Below are 10,141 nucleotides of genomic sequence, written 5' to 3' on the forward strand. Positions count from 1 at the left end.
CCTCGTCTCCTCATCCTTCTTCTTCTCTCCCCTCTTCCTCCTTCTCTCCCCTCTTCCTCCTCTCCCCTCTTCCTCCTCTCCCCTCTTCCTCCTCTCCCCTCTTCCTCCTCTCCCCTCTTCCTCCTCTCCCCTCTCCTCCTCTCCCCTCCTCCTCCTCTCCCCTCTTCCTCCTCTCCCTCCTCCTCCTCTCCCCTCTTCCTCTTCCTCCTCCTCCTCCTCTCCCTCCTCTCTCTTCCTCCTATTTCTCCTATCCCCTCTTCCTCTTCCCTTCTCCTCGTATTCCACCCTTCCCCCCTCCTTCCCCAAGTTTACGTCTATCGAAGGTCGTGTTGGTATCGACAGCTCATTTGAGGAAGGACGAGGTAGCGTTTGCGGTATTGGGATATTTTGTCGGTATTTGAGCGGTCTCGGAGGAGTGCCTTTTGGGTGGTATTGATTGCGGGCGGGTCGATTACCTGGTATTTGGGGCGTCGATGGTATTCCGTTGCCTTTTTCGGGGTACCGGTTAGGCCTGCGTGCGTTGCAGGAAATCTGCCCCCTTTGAAGTCGGGTTTTTTTTTGTTGTTCTTTTTTGCTCTCGTTATCTCCTTTCTTCTCCCTTCCTCGTGTTGTTGTTCTTCGCTTTCTGTCGTTCTCTCTCTCTTTTTTTTTTTTTTTTGTCTGTCCCTTGCTTGTGTGTTTCGTCCGTGCCTTTTTCTTTTGTGTTTTAGGTGTATTTTCCCTATCTATTCCCTTTCCGTTCTGTCTTTTCTTTCTTTTTGCTTTCCCTTCTTTCTGTCTTTCTATTTTTTTCTTTCTTTCCCACTGCCCCTCCCTCTCCATAGCTACTTCTTTTACTCCCCCCCTTTTTCCATCCCCTTCCTTCCCGTTTCCTCCTCCCTTCTCACTTTATATTTCGCTCCTTCCTTCCCTCCGACCTTCCTCCTTCTCTCCCTCCCTCCCCCCATCCCTCCTCCCCTCTTTCTTTCCTTCCCCCCAGCCTTCCTTCCCTCTTTCTTTCCTCCCCTCCCATCCCTCTTCCCCTCTGTCTTCCCCCCCCCCCCGCCGCCTTCCTTCCGTCCCTGTATATATATATATATATATATATATATATATATATATATATATATATATATAATTACTTAGTCCATTCATCCGGGCACTTATGAAACCCTTCTGTGATTCGACGGATCACACGCCACAGATTTATTGGGTCGACAAGGGTCTTTCGGCCAGAGGAAAATGCATCGGATTTCGTCCTTATTGACGTGACAATCGACCACCTATAATGTGCCAAGACGAGGGCTAGCCATGCTAAATACAGGCAGCGTCCGTCCGGATATTGGCCCGAGAATCCTATAACGTATCCCATATTAAAGGGCTTCGGGGCGTCCGTCACGCGAAAGAACTTCTGCCGTCGACTGTGCAATTCACTCCGAACTTTACACGTTAACGGTACAGTACGCTCCTTAGTATAAGGGGTCATTCGGAATGCGAACCGCGGGGTGGCAGGTTAATGGGTCGCCATGATTCGTTTAACGGGAATTATAGTAGAGAAGAATAAAAAATTAAATAGGAGGGAGGTAAATCGTGGTGTATGGAGTAAAGTAGAAATAATCGTATACTATTAGTTTTTTTTTTTTATATTGTCCTTGACAGGAGTACAAATCGCTATTGACTTCCGGGGTAAAAGACGCTCAGCAGAGCCGTCGAGGGGAAATAGATGAATCCGCTGCATGAAAAAAAAAAAGAAATAAAGGAAGAAAGGAGGTAAAAAGTGGCATAGCATCAGCATTGGCATCATCTTATTAGACGTCAAAGTGCGTGGGAATTAGAGGCCTTTGATCTAATGACAGACGCAGCTGTGGTGGGCCCGGGCGATGGATTGCTGTGTGGTGGTGGTTGTGGGGGGTGGGGGTGTCACGGGGGAGGGGGGAGGGGGGGAGGAGGGGGATGGTGGGGGTGGCTCGGGTTGGTGTGTGCGTGTGGTATCGGTAGCGGTAGCGGTGGCGACAGGATGGTACTAATGATAAGGGTCTTTTGAGGGTGTGTGCGTGTGTAGGGAAGGGATTAACGATGCTGGTGGTATGTGCGAAGATAAATAATAAAGAGAAGGAATGAGAAGCGAGGCGAAAAAGGAGGAAAGAAGTTGGTCTGTTTTCGTCGTTGATTTTGCGGTATTTTTTGTTTTCTATCTCTTGTTGATTTTACATATTTTTAAAAAAAATAATTTTATTTGTTATGTTTTTTATCTTTTGCAGATTTTTTGTTATCTTTGTTATCTTTTTTTTGGGTTTGAATTTGTTTTCTTTGGTTATTTTGTAATTTTTTTGTTATTTGTATTATTGCTTTTGTTATTTTTGGACATTGGTTTTGTTTGTTTTGGTTATGGCTTGTTATTTTGGTTGTTTAAGTGCATGTTAAGTGCCATGTTTAGGGGATTGTGTTCATTCCTTTCTCTTTATCATCCTGTGGAATTATCGGCCGCGAAAGCGCTTTCATTTTATTTTCCTCTTCTGTTTTTAATTACGCGATATCAGTTTAAAAATCCGAGCTTTCCACTAAGAGAAAAATTATCCCGCAGGACGCACCATTAGGGAAAGAGGATTGAATGAGACCCTTGCCAAATGCAGCATCCGGTTGTTTTAAAAACGGTTGTTGTTGTTGTTGTTGTTGTTGTTGTTGTTGTTGTTGTTGTTGTTGTTATCAGCTCTTTTCTCTTTCCTCCGAAACCGTGGCTGTGGCTTCGTTTGGTGTTGTCGCTGAACAGCATTCGGACATCGCTGTTGTATTTATTATTGTATTCTATCATTATTGTATTCTATTATTATTGTCTTCTGTATTTTCGTTGTTCATCGCAAATCAAACGATTGTGAATGACAGCTGTGTTCACATCACACCAATAGCAAGTAGAATAGATATAATAACATCAAGATAAGCGAATCGGTGGACAGGATGGAGGAAAATACGAAAGTAGGTTAGGAAGATTGGTAGATTGGACTGTTGGGGGGGGAGGAGGGAGTAGGGGGAGAGGGGGAGGGGGGGGGAGGAGGTATTTATTGGGCCGTTAGTAGGCTGAGGTAGATAGGCCTAATTTCTTTTTTTTCTTTTTTCTTTTTTTTTTCTCCCGGGGTGTCTCCAAAGTGCCACCGTCTTGTCCTTCATTATGAATTGATGAGAGGGAGAGAGAGGGAGAGAGAGGAAGAGAGGGAGAGAGGGAGAGGAACTGGAGGAAGAAAAAGGGGGAAACAGGGAGGGAAAGGGAGAAAAAGGGACATAGGAGGAGAGGGAGAGAAAGGGAGATAGGGGGAGAGGGAGCGAAAGTGAGGGAGAGAGAGAGATAGAGAAAGAAGGAAAGGAGAGAAAGGGAGCGAAAAAGGGAGAGGAGAGAGAGTAAATAAAGTTTAGGGGGCGAGAGAGACCTGTTGGGGGGGGGGGGGAGGCAAATACCCTCGTGTAATTTGGAAAGGCATAACGCCATAAATAGACACGCGAGCCCAGTGCATGACTGCAGCTGCATTTCCCCTGATGGCGCTGGTGCGATTCCTCACGCGCGCTCGCTGTGGCTTGCTTTTTATTTTTTGTCATAGTCATCGTCATCATCATCATTGTCGTCATCCTCATCATCATCATCATCATCATCATCATCATCTTCGTCATCATCATCATCATCATCTTCGTCATCATCATCATCTTCGTCATCATCATCATCATCATCATCATCATCATCATCATCATCATCATCATCATCATCATCATCATCATCTTCGTCATCATCATCATCTTCATCATCATCATCATCGTCGTCACCATCTTTATCATCGTTATAGTTTCGTGATCGTCACTACTATCATTACTATGCACTGATAATGTATAGGGAATAACTCTGTGTCCGAATGTGTGTGTGTGTGTGGGAATAACTTTCCTCTCTGTGTCCGAATGTTTGTGTGTGTGTGTGTGTGTGTGTGTGTGTGTGTGTGTGTGTGTGTGTGTGTGTGTGTGTGTGTGTGTGTGTGTGTGTGTGTGTGTCTGTATGTGTGTCTGTATGTGTGTCTGTATGTGTGTCTGTATGTGTGTCTGTCTGTCTGTCTCACCACATGTTAGACGGACGGAAGGACTGGTTTTCCAACAGAGCTCGAGTGTTGTCAGGCTCGGTGACAGAATGAACTCGGTTGCTAAGCTCGGTCGCTGAGTGTGTCTTTTCGGCGGCCCCGGGAGCTGGCTGGCTTAGCTGTCAGGGCGAGGAACTGCCTCACGCACACAGGCCGGGCAGGAAAAAACAACGGGGGGGGGGGGGGGAGAAGGGGATGGGGGAAGCGGGAGGAGGGGGAGGGGAGGGAGAAGGGGATGGGGGAAGGGGAGGGAGAAGGGGAGGGAGAAGGGGATGGGGGAAGCGGGAGGTGGGGGAGGGGAGGGAGAAGGGGTGGGGAGGGGAGGAGAAGAGGAGGGGGAGAGGGGGGAAAGATCGTCATTGCAAACACGTTATGAAGAACATTCCTTCTCGACTGACACAGAAGACACACACACACAAAAAAAACGAAAAGAAAACCTTGGTTACAGTTATTCGTCTCTGCGAATACGTTCATTCTTTCACCCCCTGCTCTCCTCTTGGGTTTATTTACCTCATCGCATATTTCTTTCTCCTCCTCCTCCTCCTCCTCCTCCTCCTCCTGCTTATGCCTTCCATTAAGTTCGTTTACCGGCTCTCGGCAGGACTTAAAGGACTCGAATTCACTCGGAGATTGGATGAAAGACTTAGGCAAAACACGGCTAATGGAGTTCGTCAAGGTAGGGGGACAAACACCTCAAGTTGGCGGTGCTTGGGGGAAGGAGCAGGGGGGGGGGGAGGAGTGGGAGAGGGGGGAGAGGGGGATAGTGGAGGTGTTGGAGGTCGAGGAAGAGGTGGGGGAGGGGAGGGGGAGGTGGAGGAGGAGGTGGAGGAGGAGGTGGAGGAGGAGGTGGAGGAGGAGGTGGAGGAGGAGGTGGAGGAGGAGGTGGAGGAGGAGGTGGAGGAGGAGGTGGAGGAGGAGGTGGAGGAGGAGGTGGTGGAGGAGGAGGAGGTGGAGGAGGAGGTGGAGGAGGAGGTGGAGGAGGAGGTGGAGGAGGAGGTGGAGGAGGAGGTGGAGGAGGAGGTGGAGGAGGAGGTGGAGGAGGAGGAGGAGAAGAAGGAGAAGGAGAAGGAGAAGGAGAAGGAGAAGGAGAAGGAGAAGGAGAAGAAGGAGAAGAAGGAGAAGGAGAAGGAGAAGGAGAAGGAGAAGGAGAAGGAGAAGGAGAAGGAGAAGGAGAAGGAGAAGGAGAAGGAGAAGGAGAAGGAGAAGGAGAAGAAGAAGAAGAAGAAGAAGAAGAAGAAGAAGAAGAAGAAGAAGAAGAAGAAGAAGAAGAAGAAGAAGAAGAAGAAGAAGAAGAAGAAGAAGAAGAAGAAGAAGAAGAGAGGGAAGGAAGTGAAGGAAGTGAAGGTGGGTGAAGAGTAGGAGGAGTAAGTGGGAGGTGGAGAAGAAAAAACCCAGCTGGAGGAGGAGACAGAAGTAAAGTTAAAGAGAGAAAAAGGATTAGAAAAACCGTAATGACAAGGAAAATGAGGAAGCGACGGAGCAGCAATAGTTGAAACGTTAAGAACTGATGAAGAAGAATAAAGAAGAGTGAGAGGACAGTGATGACGTAGGAAGAAGAGAAAAAAAAAGCGATAAAAAAACAGAGGAAAGAAGGTAGAAAGTGGGCGTTAACGAAGTCTATTAAAAGGGAAATAACATGCGCGGCGCTTTCGTGCTTGGCGAGGCAAAGGGGGGGGGGGGGCTTTTGTTATTATTATTATTGTTGTTATTATTATTGTTATTATTATTGTTGTTATTATTATTATTATTATTATTATTATTATTATTATTATTATTATTATTATTATTATTATTATTATTATTATTTTCATCATCATCATCATCATTATCGTGATTACTGAAAGTATTATTATTATGAATATTAATGTTGTTATTATTATTGTTAATGTTGTTATTATTATTATTATTATTATTATTATTATTATTATTATTATTATTATTATTAATATTATTATTTTCATCATCATCATTATCATTATTACTGAAAGTATTATTATTATGAATATTAATGTTGTTATTATTATTGTTAATGTTGTTATTATTATTATTATTATTATTATTATTATTATTATTATTATTAATATTATTATTTTCATCATCATCATTATCATTATTACTGAAAGTATTATTATTATGAATATTAATGTTGTTATTATTATTGTTAATGTTGTTATTATTATTATTATTATTATTATTATTATTATTATTATTATTATTATTAATAGTATTATTTTCATCATCATCATTATCATTATTACTGAAAGTATTATTATTATGAATATTAATGTTGTTATTATTATTGTTAATGTTGTTATTATTATTATTATTATTATTATTATTATTATTATTATTATTATTATTATTATTAATATTATTATTTTCATCATCATCATTATCATTATTACTGAAAGTATTATTATTATGAATATTAATGTTGTTATTTTTATCAGCTTCATTATTATTCATAATAATAGTAGCAGTAATCGTGGTGATTAATGGCGTTCGTGTTGATTAAGGGCCAGAATAAAGAATTGCTCGGAAGGGGACATTCCAGTAATACAACACATGATCACCATATTGCGACGATTAATGTAATTTGTTGTTATTACACTTAGGCCTAAGTGAGGGCGTGGTCTTAATGATGCGGGTAGAAGGATGATAGGTCTAGAAAATAGTCGGTGATAATGACGTCGGCGGTAATTGTGATATTAATGTCAACGACGACGGCAATAAAATCGGTAATTATTAAGATATTGAAGCTTAAATTACCATAGCTGTTGGCGTAGCTGATGTTGATCAATAGAGAAAATAAAGCAAACAAATAGGGCAGCAATAACATCGATGGAGGTGACAGTAATGACATTAATAACAACAATAACACTGGTAATAAATACACAAATACAAATACAGGGTGGGTGTAAAGGATAATGACAGTAAAGACATGGATAACAAAAGTAATGATAACAATAATGGTTAGAATAGGTTTATTCTCTTTGTTGTATATTCCAGCACGTATGATTTTAAAACAAGAACAATGATGATAGTAAGAAGAGTAAAAGTAATGAGAACAACAATGAAAGTAATTTATAGAAATAAGACGGCAGTTCTTAACAATGACAGTGATATTTATAACGACAAAGACAATAATATTTTATAACTGTAAATAATGTCAGTATTAAGAAAAGGGTGAATCACAATAATGTTGATAATAACTAATAACAAAATCAACAACAATCATGAAGGTAACAAACATACCAACAACAACAGTAACAATAACAATTACAACAATGACAGTGACGGTGATACCAGCAACACAAACAATAATAAAGACAGCAACAACCATACCAACAACAGCAATAACAAAAACATCAGTGATGATTCGACAGACAGACAGACCGCATTAACTATTTACCACATCGAGGGTCAGGTGGAGGGAGCAGGCGGAACAGAGCGTCCGAGAAACGGGGGTAATTGGCCCTTCGCAATAGACAGGAAAGGGTTGCTTTTGTCTCCGGGGCTCCGTTTCACGCCTTTTGTCTGCGGGGAAGGAGGATAGAATAGAATTGAAGAAATAAAAGGGAAATGAAGAATAGAAAAAAGAATAAGGAAGAGAAATGAAAAAAAAAAAAAAAATGTGGCTTCGCGTCTGGGTACTCATTGGCGAGTGGGCGGTGGGCGGTGGGCGTGGGGCGGTGGGCGGTGGGTGAGCGGGAGGGGCGTGAATAATTGAGGTTCGGTAAGGTCAGTTAATTCATTTGGGTTAAGTGATTTTGAGGATTGTGTGTGGTTAGGGTGCGATGGGAGGGGAGGTGTGCGTGCGGTGCGTGCGTGTGTGCGTGTATGCATGTATGCATGTATGCGTTCGTGTCTATCTATCTATCTGTCTATCTATCTGTCTAACTATCTATATATCAGTTTATCCATCTCTACGCATATATGTATGTACATGTTTGAATACCTCTCTTTTATGTATGTCTGTTTGCCTACCTACATGTCGACTCGCCTTTTTGTTAGCCTGCCTGTGCATGCGAAGGAAAAGTTATGTTGAAGTATCGTGTAGTCTTACTGAAAATGCACTAATATCTTTCATTTTTAGAGTGGCATAAAAAGGGGAATGTGTTACATTTGGACCAGAAGTTTGATATTAAGCGGGTGTTCGAATTCTGTTGATAGGTCTATACACGCGACCCGCATGCAGATCATTATGGAGATTTTGTTTTCTGTGGTGGAGTAGGTGAAGATTTGTGGTTGTATTAATGCTTTTATTGAGGAACTAAAGTGTGTCTTTTTTTATGTTTTTTTATGTTTTTTTCCTGCAACCTTTTATTCGTGGTGATGGTTTGTTGTGGGATTTATCTGGGATATTGTGGAAGGGAATCCGTGTGGAATTATGATATTGATGAGAATGTGTGTTGGAGATATTAAGACAAGAAAACTAATGAGTTTATAGTTCCTAAAACCGCGTAATGGTTAATGATGGATAATATAACCGTCTTGTCACACATTTCTAACTTACTCTCGCATGTACGAACGCGTCCTTGCACGCACACGGAAAGCACACACAATCGTGGTGTGACATATTGTAGCACATTCCATTCCATTCTCCTCCTCCTTCTTTCCCTCCTCCTCTTCCTTCTCCTCCTTCCCCCCCCTCCTCATCCTCCTCCTCCTCCGCCTCCTCCTCCTCCTCCTCCTCCTCCTCCTCCTCCTCCTCCTCCTCCTCCTCCTCCTCCTCCTCCTCCTCCTCCTCCTCCTCCTCCTCCTCCTCCCTCCTCCTCCTCCTCCTCCTCCTCCTCCTCCTCCTCCTCCTCCTCCTCCTCCTCCTCCTCCTCCCCCTCTTTCTCCTCCTCCTCCTCCTCCTTTCCCTCCTTCCTCCTATTCCTCCTCCTTTCCCTCCTTCTCTCCTCTTCCTCCTCCTCCTCCTCCTCCTCCTTCTATCTCTCCTCCTCCTTCTATCTCTCCTTCCCTCCTATTCCTCCTCCTTTCCCTCCTATTCCTCCTCCTTTCCCTCCTATTCCTCCTCCTTTCCCTCCTATTCCTCCTCCTTTCCCTCCTTCTCTCCTCCTCCTCCTCCTTCTCTCTTCCTCCTCCTTCTCTCCTCCTCCTTCTCCTTCTTTCTCTCCTCGTAGCGAGATGTCGGCAGATGAATCACCGGTCTGTGTTGAGCTCCGCCGAGGCGACGTGCGCAGACTCGCCCATGAAGGATTGAAGCTGGGGAGGAGGAGGGGGGGGGGGGAGGGGAGGGGAGGGGGAGGGGAGGGGAGGGGAGGGGAGGGGAGGGGAGGGGAGGGGAGGGGAGGGGAGGGGAGGGGAGGGGAGGGGAGGGGGAGGGGAGGGGGAGGGGGAGGGGAGGGGAGGGGGAGGGGAGGGGAGGGGGAGGTGCAAACAGATGCTGGGCAGAGGTATTTATAGCCTGTATTAAAAGACATAAGTATATTGTCATTTGTTTGGGGTTTTTATAAGAAACATGATTGGAATTTATATACAAAAAAAAAGAAAAAAAAAACTTATAGAAGTGCAGTAGCGGTCATTTTCTTTAAAGTGATAATGTTGACGGTGACTTTTAGGACTTAAATTGACGTAGTTTGTATTGCCAACGACCAAGAAGAAGATTTATTGAAGAATCCATCGTCCCTGCCGCCATTCTGGATCTTAGGTTTTTTTCCCCTTTCTTTTCTCTGAATTCCATTGAAGCTTCTCTCCCTCTCTCTCCCATTTTCCCTTTTTCTTTCTCTGCCTTCTTCTTTTTTGTGTCCGTTCTTTCTTTCCCGTTTTTCTCTCTCTCTTTTTCCGCTCCGTCTTCTTTTCTGTCTTTGCTCGTCCTGCCTTTTATTTCTCTTCTTTTTCACCTTTCTCGTGTTTCCCGCTTCGGGAGTTTCCCTCTTTTTCACGCTGTGCTTTTCTTCTCTGTCGTCTCTCCGTTCTCTTCCTCATTTCCCTTCACTTTTGCCTCCCCCCTTCCTTCTCTCTGCTCCCTTGGCTCTTCTTCCCACTCCCCTCTTCCTTCTCTTTAACCCCCTCTTCTAATTTCCTTTTTCCCATTCGCCTCT

Source organism: Penaeus chinensis, chromosome 14, assembly GCF_019202785.1.
Source record: "Penaeus chinensis breed Huanghai No. 1 chromosome 14, ASM1920278v2, whole genome shotgun sequence".
Taxonomy (NCBI): domain Eukaryota; kingdom Metazoa; phylum Arthropoda; class Malacostraca; order Decapoda; family Penaeidae; genus Penaeus; species Penaeus chinensis.